Source organism: Esox lucius, chromosome 7 (assembly GCF_011004845.1).
Source record: "Esox lucius isolate fEsoLuc1 chromosome 7, fEsoLuc1.pri, whole genome shotgun sequence".
Lineage (NCBI taxonomy): Eukaryota > Metazoa > Chordata > Actinopteri > Esociformes > Esocidae > Esox > Esox lucius.
In genome coordinates this window covers 43,213,899-43,229,656 of record NC_047575.1, presented here as the reverse complement: position 1 = coordinate 43,229,656, position 15,758 = coordinate 43,213,899, and the positions used below count along the sequence as shown (strand labels likewise).

General features: G+C 41.7%; 1 protein-coding gene and 2 non-coding genes across 5 annotated transcripts in view; 1 reads left to right on the top strand and 2 right to left on the bottom strand.

Moving 5' to 3' along the window:
* The window catches only part of LOC105008545, a 39,249-nt gene that overhangs the window by 10,596 nt on the left and 12,895 nt on the right, over positions 1 to 15,758 (bottom strand). Inside the window, exon 1 of one of the 3 annotated variants that reach the window (XM_020048647.2) lies at positions 3,087 to 3,272. The exons of the other annotated variants lie outside the window; for them this stretch is intronic. The gene's annotated coding sequence lies outside the window, so the exon portion shown is untranslated. Of the gene's footprint in view, positions 1 to 3,086; positions 3,273 to 15,758 lie in introns of those variants that run through there. 3 annotated transcript variants of the gene reach the window in all.
* Positions 6,505 to 6,582, bottom strand: LOC114839575. The gene has a single exon (XR_003781984.1). It is a non-coding gene; the product is annotated as a small nucleolar RNA SNORD65 (small nucleolar RNA).
* On the top strand, positions 14,998 to 15,070 carry LOC114839573. The gene has a single exon (XR_003781983.1). It is a non-coding gene; the product is annotated as a small nucleolar RNA SNORD65 (small nucleolar RNA).

Genomic DNA, 15,758 nt, shown 5'->3' with positions numbered 1-15,758 from the left:
TAGGCTACACTGATACAAATGCACACATTAAAAAGTGTATCACAGTGAACAACCAAAAGGTCATTTATCAAACACTTAAATTACACTTGAAACCCATGTTATGCAGAAACAAATGTACAACTCAATAAAATATTTTGTTGTAATAAACTATATGGCTCCCCTTAATCTGTGTAGCCTATTTTTACATGAGAAATATTTCAGGGGTTTGTGGTATTTTGCCAACATAAGTGCTGTTAATTAAGAAAATGGCTTGTGCTGGGTTGCTGATGGTTGTTCCTTACCCTGCTTAAGGAAACGTAATGCAGCCTTATATACTGCATCTAGAGGTTTGGACACTTAGGTTGATGCATGTATTTACAGCAGATCACCATAATCAAGCACTGACATAAAAGTAGCTATTTTTTCTTCAAATGCTATGACAACTTGCATTTATTTAATTCCAAGTCAAGCAATTTTCATAGTTTACAATAAAACACACTATGTCTTTAACATAATGCACTGCTTTTTAAACAGAAAAGTGTGGAATAAGGGCAAAATGTCAACCCATTTGGAAATTGCGATTAATTGTGATTAACTACCGAAGATTGTGTTTTTTTATTTTTTAATAAACACTTCACCCAAATATATGGTTTGACTCAACTTCCAGTTGTCTTGGACTTTTGCACAGTACTGCAGGCACGTACACAGATAAGGCTGAACCAGTGCAGAACACACGCCCCTTTGCAATGAAGTGCCCTTTCCTGGTTGACATGTGCCCATCTGTCACCGTGACATGTGTCGCTCACACCAACGAGCAAGCGTCATCTGTCTTTTTAACGCATGTCACTCACTCCAACACATCGTCCGTCTGTCTGAGCCGGCAACGCCACGCACTTTTTCAGTTTCAGCACATGCCCCTCGGAAGGTCTGTGCACGGTGCTGCAGTACTGTATTTAGATAGGTGATGGGATAATACAACAAAGCTGAATACCGTCTAACTTTCAGTGAACAAAATATGTTAATTACCTTCAAAACCATATTGGTCATTTTTATTCTTACCAAGCCGCTAGCATATCAATTGCATCAGAAATGCATGTTATAGTAGCCTATGATTAATTCAGTTCTCATTAGTATTTGTCCCTCTGATTTGTTCTGAAAAAAAACCTGACACTTCTCAGTTGATAGAAAATAACCTCGTATTACATCCAAGCATTTAGATCAGGGATGTCAAACCGATTCCACAGAGGGTCAAGTGTCTGCAGCTTTTGGTTTTTCCTATAAATTGGTTCCCAGTTCAGACCTAAACAACCAGGAGAAGGTGAAAGCTAGAATCAGAGATAAGATTGAACATCAATAGAAGATATGTATTGCAATGCTGGAGAGTAGGCTACAATACAGTACTCAAGGCAAAAAAAAAACATGACAATATCAGACTACATTTGGTTGGTAAACAAAAAACAGGGTTATAAAACCAGTTTATCTTTTTTGTTATTGAAACTATGCAATATTTATTTTTGAAAAATAAAACAGCTAGTTAATATTTATTTTACAATAACTGTGTACTGTATCCATCAAATCTTTTTGTGGATAATCAAACATTTAAACTATTGTCTCTTCATCCTACAGTTTTAGGACTGTTGGCATTATTCTTTTCTTGATGAATCCTTATCCTTTCGGCTTTCTCTTGTGCTCTGTTGTGTTCAATATTTTTTTGTCTCTGCTTCTCTTGCTCCCATCGTTGTTGTTCCTCCATCTTCTGTGTTGTTTCAAGTTTGACTTTCTCAGCAAAGAGTTGCTTGTAGTCATCTTCACGCTTTCTCTTTTCTTCCTCAATTCTTTCTTTTTCCTTTGTGGTTTCCTGAAGGTTTCTTTCAGCCTTATCCGCTCTCTCTTTTGATGCATCTCCACCCATTTTCTTGTGGATCCAGTAGGTCCAATTTCCTAATTGTTCTTTGTTGGACAAGATGAAAAAAAGGAATGTTTTTACTTCCAATGCAGTTTTGGTACTGTTTTTATGTAACGTGTCTTCTTCGTAAAAATAAAGGTAAATATTATACATTAAAGGGCACTGAACTGACTGATTTAGCTTCAGTTTTGATCATCCTCATTGGAAAATGTTACTGAGAACAAGATTTGTACGATTGCTTTCATGTTGGTGTCTCGTTTATGTCTGTAGGGTTAACTGCTATTTTGAAGGGACAAGAAGGGTTGGCTTTTCATTTGGCCAATGACAGAAACATTTCACATATAGCTCCACCCAAATGTACAAACATTTAGCTCCACCCACATGTCATATTTTTGGTTTGGATTCAAAAACTAGATCAAAACACAAAACACAAATAAGCTTTTCAAACAAAACATGTAATGGAAAAACAAACCCCTTTCTTGTCCCTGCTTGTGCAGTTTTAACAAGAAACAGCTGATCCACAAGTTAACGGAAACTTTATAGATAACTGACTGTAGGAAAACCAAATTGTCCTCTTTGTCTTGTTTAAGAAGACCTTCGGAGTGCTGTGAAAATACTGCATTTTATCAGACTGCTGCTAAATGCCTAAAAAACTAAATAATAAAGTTGGTTCAACATAGTACTAAGAGAAGGGGTCTGGATACAAATGAACGATACTTCAGTTTTATATTTTTTTATATATTTGCAAAATATTTCGAAAGACCTGTTTTTGCCTGGTCATTATGGTATTATATAAGTTAATAGGAAAAAATCGAATGAATTTAAGAATGAGGCTGTAATGTAACAATGAATATGAAAATGCACTGTTAAATGTAAACCCGGTATTCAGTGAGTTGTATACCTTTGCTTTAAACTGTTTTTGTTCGCTAACCATTCTGTAACAGTAACAGGTTATGACATTGACCTAACCAGGAGATTGCCTTTAGCTTTTGAGTAAATAATCAACTATGGACAAATATTAGAGATAACCAGTCCTAACATTCCTGCTCACTACCAAATCAGGGTCTGAAGAAGTAGACCAAGAGGACAAATCATAAATACACTGTTTTTTAATTAGCCTAATGCATGCTACTGGAATAAATTACTGCAATATGCTACATTAATCCAATAAATTAGAATTTAGCCTAAAAGCAAGTATTACCTTTTAGTGAAGGAGCGATGTTTCACTTTGATTCCTTGCAGTATCCACTCTGGTCTTCACTGAAAGTGTGTGCACCCTGTTGCAGAAAGCCTGGCTTTTATCCCCGTCGGGAGGGTGTAGTCTACCAACGGCAAACCAGCTGATTTACAAGAAATGGTGCCATTGAAAAGAAAGCTAGACTTGATGAGCTGGCCATTATTGATCTTGCATGGGATAGGTCTGAAAAGATTTCAAAGGCCCTGAATAGCACTTTGAACTAGTGATGGCATGATTGAAACCAGAGTTCAGTGGCAGACAGGTACCACAGTGTATTAGAGAGGTATAAAGGGGCCATGAAAACATGCTGTTCAAGAATGGTCATTTATTCTAAAAAGGTGTGTGAGTGTTATTTGAATAATTGTCTTTATAGTTCTTTCCTGGGTGTGGCTGTCAAGATCAGTGTCCTGTATGGATGTTTATGAAATGTATTCTTAGTGAGTACATTCTGAAATATGCCTGCATGTGTTATGTTTTTCATTACCTGGACTTTGGGGTGATTCAATTCAAGCGATAATCATTTTAAAAACACCTGAATTCTGAAAATTTGACTTTGAAATGAGTAACATCTGTTGTACTGTTCATTAATACTGATATATTCTACTGAAAAACAGGAAAAACCCATTAGCTTCACCTTTAGCTCTAAACCAAATCAGCCTCTTTTCTGGCACTTGCACCTTGCTGTTCTAAGTTTAACCATCAGTAAAATATGTACATAAATCATAATAAATCCAGTAGAACAGAAAATATACAGTGGATAGAACCTTTTCCCCCTTAAATGTGACATATAACATGAACAATTCAAAGGATAAACTAATATCTTTGAGGAAGAAAATAATAAAACTCAGAATAACATGGTTGCATAAGTGTGCACACCATAAAACTAATGCTTTGTTGAAGCACCTTTTGATTTTATTACAGCACTTTGGGAAGGAGTCTATTAGCATGGTACATCTTGACATGGCAATATTTGCCCACCCTTCTTTGCAAAAGCGCTCCAAATCTGTCAGATTGTGAGGACATCTCCTGCAGACAGCCCTCTTCAGATCACCCCACAGATGTTCAATTGGATTCAGGTCTGGGCTCTGGCTGGGCCATTGCAAAACGTTAATCTTCTTCTGGTGAAGCCATGCTTTTGTGGATTTGGATGTGTGCTTTGGGTCGTTGTCGTGCTGAAAGGTGAACTTCCACTTCACCTTCAGCTTTCTAACTGACGCCTGAGGGTTCTGTGCCAAAATTGCCTTGTATTTGGAACTGTTCTTAATTCCCTCCACCTTGACTAAGAAAAACAGCCCCAAAGCATGATGCTGCCACCACCATGCTTCACTGTGGGTATGGTGTTCTTTGGGTGATGTGCAGTGTTGTTTTTGCGCCAAACATACCTTTTGTAATTATGGCCAAAAAGTTCAACCTTGGTTTCATCAGACCATAACACATTTTGCCCATTCATATGAAGAATATGGGAGTTTGTTGCCACATGTTGTCACATCTCTGCCAGCTTGCCTCCTTCCCATAGTGCATCCTGGTGCCATGTGTTCTCCAGGTAAGCGATGCACACCCACCCGGCCATCCACGTGATGTAGAAGGAAATGTGATTAATTCAGACCAGAACACCTTCTATTGCTGCGTGGTCCAGTTCTGATGCTAACATGCCCATTGTAGGTGCTTTCGGCAGTGGACAGGGGTCAGCGTGGGAACCCTGAATGATCTACATCTACGCAGCCCCATACGCAACACACTGCGATGCATTGTGTGTTCTGACACCTTTCTATCAGTACCAGCATTAACTTTTTCAGCATTTCGAGCGACAGAAGCTTGTTTGTTGGATCAGACCACAGAAGCCAGCCTTCGCTCCTCACGTGCATCAATGAGCCTTGGCCACTTTTCTTTCCTTGGACCACTTTTGATAGGTACACCCCACAAGGGCTGTGGTTTTGGAGATGCTCTGACCCAATCATCTAGCCATCACAATTTGGCCCTTGTCAAAGTCGCTCAGATCCTTATGCTTGCCCGTTTGTTCTTCTTCTAACACATCAACTTTGAGGACAGACTGTTCACTTGCTGCCTCATATATCCCACCCACTGACAGGCGCAATGATAACAGAATTACAGTGCCATTCATTTTTTTTATCCAGTTATCAATTAACCTACTGTGTTTCCCCTGTTAAAATGCCAGGTTTTTGTAATGTAAAAGAATGAGACAAAGATAAATAATGTCAGAACTTTTTCCACTTTTAATGTGACCTATAATGTGAACAATTCAATTGAAAAACAAACTGAAATCTTCGAGGGGGAAAATTAAAAATAAAAACCTTACAATAACCTGGTTGCATAAGTGTGCACACCCTCTTATAACTGGGGATGTGGCAGTGTTCAGAATCTACCAAACTCATGTTAAATAAAAGTCATTACACACCTGCTATCATTTAAAGTGACTCTGATTAATCACAAATAAAGTTCAGCTGTTCTAGTAGGATTTTCTTAGTTGCATCTCCGAGCAAAAGCCATGGTCCGCAGAGAGCTTCCAAAGCATCAGAGGGATCTCATTGTTGAAAGATATCAGTCAGGAGAAGGGTACAAAATAATTTCTAAAGCATTAGATATACCATAGAACACAGAGAAGACAGTCATCATCAAGTGGAGAAAATATGGCACAACAGAGACTTTACCAAGAACTGGGCATCCCTCCTAAATTGATGAAAAGATGAGAAGAAAACTGGTCAGGGAGGTTTCCAAGAGGCCTACAGCAACATTAAAGGAACTGCAGGAATTTCTGGCAAGTACTGGCTGTGTGCTACATGTGACAACAAACTCCCGTATTCTTCATATGAATGGGCTATGGGGAGGGTGGCAAGATGTACGCCTTTTCTTACAAAGAAAAACATCCAAGCCCAGCTGAAGTTTGCAAACATCAAATCTCCCAAAAGCATGTGGGAAAATGTGTTATGGTCTGATGAAACTCTAAGAGACTGCTTGAGTTTGCAAAATAACTGAGTTAATTGAAGACAACCTTCTCAATGATCTTAGCTATGAAAGGGAGATTTGTTGTTCAATATAGTTGTTCAATAAAGATGCATCCAGTGGTCTCTTGTGTCAAGTGTAAAGGGCACCATTTTTATGAATTGTCAGTATTGAATTAGTTTAAAAATAGTCCTCTATTTCTCACAGTGCTAGTAAAACCTAAGCTGTTGAGAAATTGGGCCAAATGATGGCAGAGTAAATGAAAGAGCTTGTGAAGCACTGGCATCTAGTATTTAAAGTTACTAGAACTGGCCAACTTGAGAAATGGTCTGACATTTAGAACAGCCTGAAAAACATAAGGCTTGTTAAAGTAAATAAAATAATTTCCTACTTAGATCAATTAATTAACTAACACAGACGTGTTGAGAAAATCGAATGTCACCACTGTACAATCTGACTGTAATTCCAGCTATTTTCAGTTTAGGATTTAGCACCACACGAGGACACAGAGAAAACTTAACGGAAATTGATCCAATACATCTTCTTATTAATTTTTGAAACATGAGCATTTACCAGTGTAGAGTGTAGTGGGGGGGTTGGGAATTAGCATGTGGCTAAAGATCAAAACCAACACCTGACAAGGAATTCCTGAAATGAACAAACATTAGCATGAGATCCAACACCATGCCAGGATGTGACAATTTATTTAATGAAATACTAAGTGCATTGTTACATTCTGTAATATATAGATTTAAATACAATCAATCACATTTATTCTATAAAGCTTTTTTACATCAGCAGTTGTCACAAAGTGCTTTTACAAAACAACCAGCCAAAAACCCAAAAATAGCAAGCAAAAACAGGTCTGATGCAAAGTGGCTAAAAGGGTTAACCACCTATTTTCAGTCAATGTTCCATGACTCTGTAAATAAGTTGCTGCTCATGACTGTCTGTTCTATTTCATTCACTTTCTAGAGAGGTCTTACATTTATTAACTGCAAAGGATGCTGTGTCTTTTTTAGCTGGGAAACATGAAACAAAATGAAATCCTAAAGGGCTAGAAACACCTACTGCTGCAAAGCACTGTGGTAGCACCGATCCCATTCATCTCCAGTATCAATTCTGTTTAGTCTACAAATACAACTACCTCCACCAATAGATTTTAGCTGAAATATAATGTTGGAATAAGTACGTTGATTAATGGTACTAACGTGTACTCTCATGAATCCCAAACAAGTCCCGCCGTTCCATGCAGTTTATTCTAGTGCCCTCCAATGTAATTGATACAAAATGTAGCTCTGAGGGGGCAGCTACATGAGGCCAAGTGCAAGTATTAAGTATAATCTACGTAACATGTAGGATGTAAAGATTTGCAAAGAAGACAATTTCAAATGCAAATGGCAATTCTAAATGTGCAATGAAGGCAAATTTATGGTGCATATACGACGGAAATGCAGGGATAGCAACAATGAGGTAGATGTGTACATGTAGCAACTGAACAAGTACAAGTATACAGTACAAGTATAAGTATAATGTGTGTTACAAGTGGGATGTGTAGATGTGCAATGAAGGCAAAGCAGTGTCAGAGTCCAGTAGTACAAGGAGAGTAGTGCAACAAGGTCCCTGTGAGGCGGTTCTTAGCAGTGGGTGGGTGTGTGTGAGTAGTGTTGGGTCAAAGTGTTCAGCAGGGTTACAGTAGATGGAAAAAAACTGTTCCTGAGCCTGTTGGTGCAAGAACGGAGAGACCTGTACTGCTTGCCTGATGGTAGAAATGCAAACAGTTTGTAGCATTGGTGTGAAGTCCCTGATGATGCAGTGCACCTTATACAGACACTGCTTGGGCTGGAGGTCTATGATGGCAGGAAGCTGGTCCCCAGTGATGTGCTGGGTGTTTTTCACCACCCATTGCAAAGCCTTCTGATCGGCTACGAAGCAACCGCTAAATCACACTGTGGTGCAGTTAGTCAGTATGCTTTCGATTGTGTAGCGGTTAACTTTCACAAGGATCTTGGACAGGTGAGCCTTCTCAGAAAGTACAAGGGTTGCTGCACCTTTTTGACCAGGGCTCAGGTGTTTCAGGCGCCAGGAGAGGTCCTCGGAGATGTGGACACACTCCACCTCCAGATGTTGAAATGTTAACATTTTTATCACATCTATCATGTAAATTACTGGTTGCATTCGCTTCACCGCACCGTTGTAACGAAAAGAGAGCTGATCCGGAAGGCAAAGCTCTCGATATACCGGTCAATTTTCTTCCTATCCTCACCTATGGTCATGAAGGCTGGGACAAGAGGGACAAGATCGCGAGTACAAGCGGCAGAAATGGGTTTTCTCAGAAGGGTGGCTGGCTTCTCCCTTAGGGATAGGGTGAGAAGCTCAGCCATCCGTGAGGAACTCGGAGTAGAGCCGCTGCTCCTTTGCATCGAAAGGAGCCAGTTGAGGTGGTTCGGGCATCTGGTAAGGATGCCCCCAGGACGTCTCCCTAGGGAGGTGTTCCAGGCACGTCCAGCTGGGACGAGACCTCGGGGTAGGCCCAGGACTAGGTGGAGAGATTATATTTCGACACTGGCCTGGGAATGCCTCGGGATCCCCCAGTCAGAGCTGGCAAATGTGGCTCGGGAAAGGGAAGTTTGGGGTCCCCTGCTGGAGCTGCTGCCCCCGCGACCCGATACCAGATAAGCGGATGAAGATGAGATGAGACCGCTTGCTAACTATACACTGTAAAACCTTCATCACAAATTATTATGGTTGATGATTTAATGGTCAGTTTGGGATTGTTGACATCATATAAAGCTTTACTACACAGACACTTGAACAGGGCTTTGGTGTCCCTCCCGCACTAGGCTGTCAACAGGCCAAGTAGAGTAACTGGTGAAATATGCAGGAATATGTTGGTCAGTACTAGGATGCCTCCATCTGGCCTCTATGTTGTTAATACTGTACTGATAAGATTATGTAGTGTGTTGTTAATACTGTACTGATCAGCTTTTAAACTATGTTGTTAATACTGTCGTGATAAGATGACATTTGTTGTTAATACTGTACTGATAAGATGATAAACTGTGTTGTTAATACTGTACTGATCAGCTGATAAACTATGTTGTTAATACTGTACTGATAAGATGATGAACTGTGTTGTTAATACTGTACTGATAAGCTTTAAAACTATGTTGTTAATACTGTACTGATAAGATGGTGAACTGTGTTGTTAATACTGTACTGATCAGCTGATAAATTATGTTGTTAATACTGTACTGTTCAGCTAATAATCTATGTTCTATGTTGTTAATGATGTACTGATCTGTTGATAAGCTATGTTGTCAATAATGTATTGTTCAGCTGATAAACTATGACCTTTTGACAACCTCATTATGAAACACACATATCAAATTTCAAGTGTGAACCTGCTCTCATCTGTGAAGAGATCGGGGTGCCAATGGCTGACCAGCCAATTCTGGTGTTCCCTGGTGAATGCTACAGTGCTGGGCTGTGAGCACAGGTCCCACTAGAGGATGTCGGGCCCTCATGCCACAGTCATGGTATCTGTTTCTGAAAATTTGGTCAGAAACATGCACACCAGTAGCCCACTGGATGTCATTTTGTAGGGCTCTGGCAGCACCCCTCCTGTTCTTTCTCGCACAGAGAAGCAGATACCGGTCCTGCGGCAGGGAATGCTCTTCTAAGGCCCTGTCCAGCTCCCCTCGTGTAACGGCCCGTCTCCTGGTACCTACTCCATGCTCTAGAGACTGTAATGGGAGACACAGCAAATCTTCTTGTGACGGCACATATGGATGTGCTTTCCTGGAGGAGCTGGACTACCTGTGCAACCTGAATGGGCTGCAGGTACCGCCTCATGCTACCAGTAGTGACAACTAGCAAAATGTAAAACTAGAAAAGACTCAGTCAGGAAGGAAAAGGAGAGAGCAATTGTCGGTGGCCACCACCTGCAAAACCATTGCGTTTTTGGGGGTTGTCTTGCTGTTGCCTCTCCAGGGAACCTGTTGTCACTTTCATTTGCACCAAAACAGGTGACATTAATTCACAATCGCTTTTGCTTCCTTATTGGACATATTGATATCCCTGAAGTTTAAATGACTTGGTGTTATACTGTGATGATTATTATGTGTTCCTGTAAAAAAAGTTTGAGCAGTGTATAACAAGAAGGTGGGACAACATCTCACAAAATAACTGACTTTGAGCAACACATGACTATGGTCTCAATCAGCCTGGTCATGTGCCTTTGATTAGTTTAGCTCTGTATTAGCACATATTGCATTTTCCTACTGTTTAAATACACAAACACAGTACTTTACTATCAACAGAGTAGGTAGCTGATTTTTCACTCTCCTATACAATGGTATGATTAATCAATACATCAGCCCAGTACATTTTTAAGGTATCTAAGGGATTTTAAGGTATCAGTGAATCCCAAGTAACAGGTGGATCAGTATCAATGGCTGGAGGGAAACGTTTCAGCAAAATATACCTAAAACAGGCAAATTTGCAGTTGCCCGTTGAGGAGGACTAAAAACAAAATCTGACCATAAACACACACAAAGACCTGTATAGGCATAACAGACGTGTTTTTGGTATTGCATCTGCCGCTCATATTAGGCAATGCACTATGCTTTAGATTCTACAGGGTTTTCCAGGGACTCAATGCCTGTTGGACAATATGATCATAATGGGACGGCCAGATGAGGAAAATTTGAGTGCCCTCAGGAGACTGGAAGAGAACAGGCTACAGACAAACTTACAGAAATATAAGTTTTTCAAGGGACAGAATTCTCTGTGGACATGAAATTGACAGCAGTGGGTTAAACAAAACACAACACAAGATACAGTGGATATAAAAAGTCTACACACCCCTGAGACAAAGATAAATCATGACAGAATGTTTTCCACCTTTAATGTGACCTATAATGTGAACAATTCAATTGAAAAACAACGTGCCCAGGACAACAATCTCTCAGTTTGTTTTTCAATGGAATTGTTCACATTATAGGTCACATTAAGAGTGGAAAAAGGTCTGACATGATTTCTCTGTCTCGTTCTTTTACATCACAAAAACCTGGCATTTTAACAGGGGTGTGTAGACTTTTCATATCCACTGGTCCAGGCACCACAGCCACAGAATGTGACACAACAAAGGTCGTTGATGGGGCTGATTCCAAACCTCTCCTCAGTGCACCACACCTTAACCAGCTACTGAAAAAGATCAAGAAGTGGTTGTGGATAGAATAGTGTAAGAAAGCCTTAAGAAGCAAAAGTCCTAATCACATCAGAACAAAGCCTGACACACTATGATCCTGAACTTCCAGTGAAGCTGGCACGTGATGCCTCACCTTGTGGTCTTGGCGTCTTACAGAAACACCCCACACACCACCACGGGTGAAACACCAGTAGTCTTGATGTTTGGATGGGCCCTGCGCACACGCTTCGACCTCATGAAGCCAAAGAGACACAATGAGGTGTTGAACAAACAGGCTAAGATGCTGTCTGGTTGGACGAGAGGGGCAGCTTGCCACAGGGTAGGAGGTCTTGGTGAGAGTCTGTCATAGGGGTGGAAAGTGGACATGTGGGACAGTACAGTCACAGACTGGGCCCAGAAATGGCAAGATTAAGTGGGGCCAGGCATGGTGTGGCGGCAACACTTTGATCAGATCCATTCTATGGGAGGATGTGCATCCCAGACAATGACACCAGTACAGATGAATATGGTGGAATGGGGAACCACAGCAGAGACAGTAGCTACAAAGGGAGGCCAGGAGGTTATGAATGGAGGCATTGTACTGTACAAGAGTCCCAGAACGGAGACTCACCAGAGATTGTTATTCAGCTGCAGGAAACACCACTGCCCTCCAAGTGATACCCAGAGAGATTGCGCAAACCATCAGCAGAAAGACTGAACTTATAACACTTGAACGCCTGTGAAGTATTGATCTATATAGGCTCTCAGTTCTTTATGTTATGCAGAGAATTGTATAAGGGAGGAGTGTTATGTTCTATGCGTTAATGTAAACTATGGTTGCTGCTTGACATGTGCTGTTTGCTGTGTTCTGACTGAAGTTATGTTACGAACCAAAAATTGTGTCATTATTATACAAGCAGCACAAAAGTTAAGACACTACAGTCATTTTAGAAAAAATCACTGTTGATCGATAGGGGACACAGATTTCGGCGGTCGGTGGCTGCCAGGATCAGTGCCCCCAATGCAGTGTTCTTTTACCGATTCCGTGTCCCCTATGTACTCCATATACACTCACCTAAAGGATTATTAGGAACACCATACTAATACTGTGTTTGACCCCCTTACGCCCTCAGAACTGCCTTAAATCTACGTGGCATTGATTCAATAAGGTACTGAAATCATTCTTTAGAAATGTTGGCCCATATTGATAGGATAGTATCTTGCAGTTGATGGAGATTTGTGGGATGCACATCCAGGGCACAAAGCTTCCATTCCACCACATCCCAAAGATGCTCTATTGGGTTGAGATCTGGTGACTGTGGGGGCCATTTCAGTACAGTGAACTCATTGTCATGTTCAAGAAACCAATTTGAAATGATTCGAGCTTTGTGACATGTTGCATTATCCTGCTGGAAATAGCAATCAGAGGATGGGTACATGGTGGTCATAAAGGGATGGACATGGTCAGAAACAATGCTCAGGTAGGCCGTGGCATTTAACGATGCCCAATTGGCACTAAGGGGCCTAAAGTGTGCCAAGAAAACATCCCCCACACCATTACACCACCACCAGCCTGCACAGTGGTAACAAGGCATGATGGATCCATGTTCTCATTCTGTTTACGCCAAATTCTGACTACCATTTGAATGTCTCAACAGAAATCGAGACTCATCAGACCAGGCAACATTCTTCCAGTCTTCAACTGTCCAATTTTGGTGAGCTCGTGCAAATTGTAGCCTCTTTTTCCTATTTGTAGTGGAGATGAGTGGTACCCGGTGGGGTCTTCTGCTGTTGTAGCCCATCCGCCTCAAAGTTGTGCGTGTTGTGGCTTCACAAATGCTTTGCTGCATACCTCGGTTGTAACGAGTGGTTATTTCAGTCAAAGTTGCTCTTCTATCAGCTTGAATCAGTCGGCCCATTCTCCTCTGACATCTATCATCAACAAGGCATTTTCAATACACAGGACTGCCGCATACTGGATGTTTTTCCCTTTTCACACCATTCTTTGTAAACCCTAGAAATGGTTGTGTGTGAAAATCCCAGTAACTGAGCAGATTGTGAAATACTCAGACCGGCCCGTCTGGCAATAACAACCATGCCACGCTCAAAATTGCTTAAATCACCTTTCTTTCCCATTCTGACATTCAGTTTGGAGTTCAGGAGATTGTCTTGACCAGGACCACACCCCTAAATGCATTGAAGCAACTGCCATGTGATTGGTTGATTAAATAATTGCATTAATGAGAAATTGAACACTGGACCAGCTCTATACCCTCTACAGGGTGATGGAGGGTTCATGGGAGTTTGCCCAACCAATCCACATGTGTTTTGTGGATTTGGAGAAGGCATTCGACTGTGTCCCTCGCGGCATCCTGTGGAGGGTGCTTCGGGAATATGGGGTCCTGGGTCCCTTGCTAAGGGCTGTCAGGTCCCTGTACGACCGAAGCAGGAGCTTGGTCCGCATTGCCGGCAGTAAGTCAGACTTGTTTCCTGTGCATGTTGGACTCCGGCAGGGCTGCCCTTTGTCACCGGTTCTGTTCGTAATTTTTATGGACAGAATTTCTAGGCGCAGCCAGGGGCCGGAGGGTGTCAGGTTTGGGGACCACACGATTTCGTCTCTGCTCTTTGCGGATGATGTTGTCGTGTTGGCCCCTTCAAGCCAGGACCTTCAGCATGCACTTGGACGGTTTGCAGCAGAGTGTGAAGCGGTGGGGATGAAAATCAGTACCTCCAAATCCGAGGCCATGGTCCTCAGTCGGAAAAGGGTGGCTTGCCCATTTCAGGTTGGTGGAGAGTGCCTGCCTCAAGTGGAGGAGTTTAAGTATCTAGGGGTAGGAAGGAACGGGAGATTGACAGACGGATCGGTGCAGCTTCTGCAGTAATGCGGTTGATGTATCGGTCTGTCGTGGTGAAGAAAGAGCTGAGCCGCAAGGCGAAGCTCTCGATTTACCGGTCAATCTACGTTCCTACTCTCACCTATGGTCATGAGCTTTGGGTCATGACCGAAAGGACAAGATCCCGGATACAGGCGGCCGAAATGGGTGGCTGGGCGATCCCTTAGAGATAGGGTGAGAAGCTCGGTCACCCGGGAGGAGCTCAGAGTAGAGCCGCTGCTCCTCCACATCGAGAGGGGTCAGCTGAGGTGGCTTGGGCATCTGTTTCGGATGCCTCCGGAACGCCTTCCTGGGAAGGTGTTCCGGTCCCGTCCCACTGGGAGGAGACCCCGGGGAAGACCTAGGACACGCTGGAGGGACTATGTCTCCTGGCTGGCCTGGGAACGCCTCGCTGTCCCCCCGGAAGAGCTGGAGGAAGTGTCTGGGGAGAGGGAAGTCTGGGCATCCCTGCTTAGACTGCTGCCCCCGCGACCCGGATAAGCGGAAGAAGATGGATGGATGGATGGAGAAATTGAACAGGTGTTCCTAATAATCCTTTAGGTGAGTGTATATGAAATACTGACATTTTCTGGATGATTTAAATGAAAACATCTTACACGGCCTGATAACTGATTTTTCCAACCACCTATGTGTGAAGCTGGTTTTTCCACGATGGCAGACATCAAGACACTTCTGCGGAGAAATATAGATTTTACTAACCTGCTGTGATTATTACTGAGTCCCATCACACCTTGCTATGACAAGCTTGTGACAGGGAAGAAGGGAAGAAGACCCAGGGATCTCATTCATAGGTGATATAAATTTTATTTGCAACTACCTGTAGTCAGACAAATAATTAAGTAGTTAAATAATTGCTGGAATTACCATCAGATTGTACAGTGGTGACATTTGGTTTTCTGATCACTTCAGTAACAGTTATTGACTTGGTCTAAGTAGAAAACGATTTATTTTACTCTAACAAGCCTTATCTTTTTCAGGCTGTTTTGAGTATCAAACCATCTCTGAAGATGGCTGGTGCTGGAAACATCACAGATCTGCCACTAGAAGTCAGTACTTCACAGTCTTTCATTTGTTCTACAATCTTTTGGCCTAATTTACAGTTTTTTACAATCGCTATGACAGTTTTTTCAATACATTTAACAAGTTTCCTAAACTCTTAACACGGCTAGCACAACATCCATCTTTGTAGGCTATACATTTAACACATTTCTTGTTGCTTTGACACAAAATGCATACAGTTAACACAAATTTAAAATGCTTGAACTTCTTTTACACACATGCTCAACCAAGACCAAAACAATGTAATTTTACAGTCAAATTTACAAATGCTTTCACACTGTATGTCAGAACAGATAACACCATGTTATAAACCTAACCTTACAGGCTAAAGTCAAGGTAAACAGCTGTGTATATTGTGAATTGAAACACAAATATATTCCCTGTATCTTATTCCATTGCTAATGAGAAACAGCTTATTGAAGTTATGCAAATATATAAATCACAGCTGATTCCCATCTAGGAAGCACACTCAGGTGTTGAGGTTCTTTCAATCGCATGATCATATGTTCTAAAAGAGTACTCTTTGGGCTG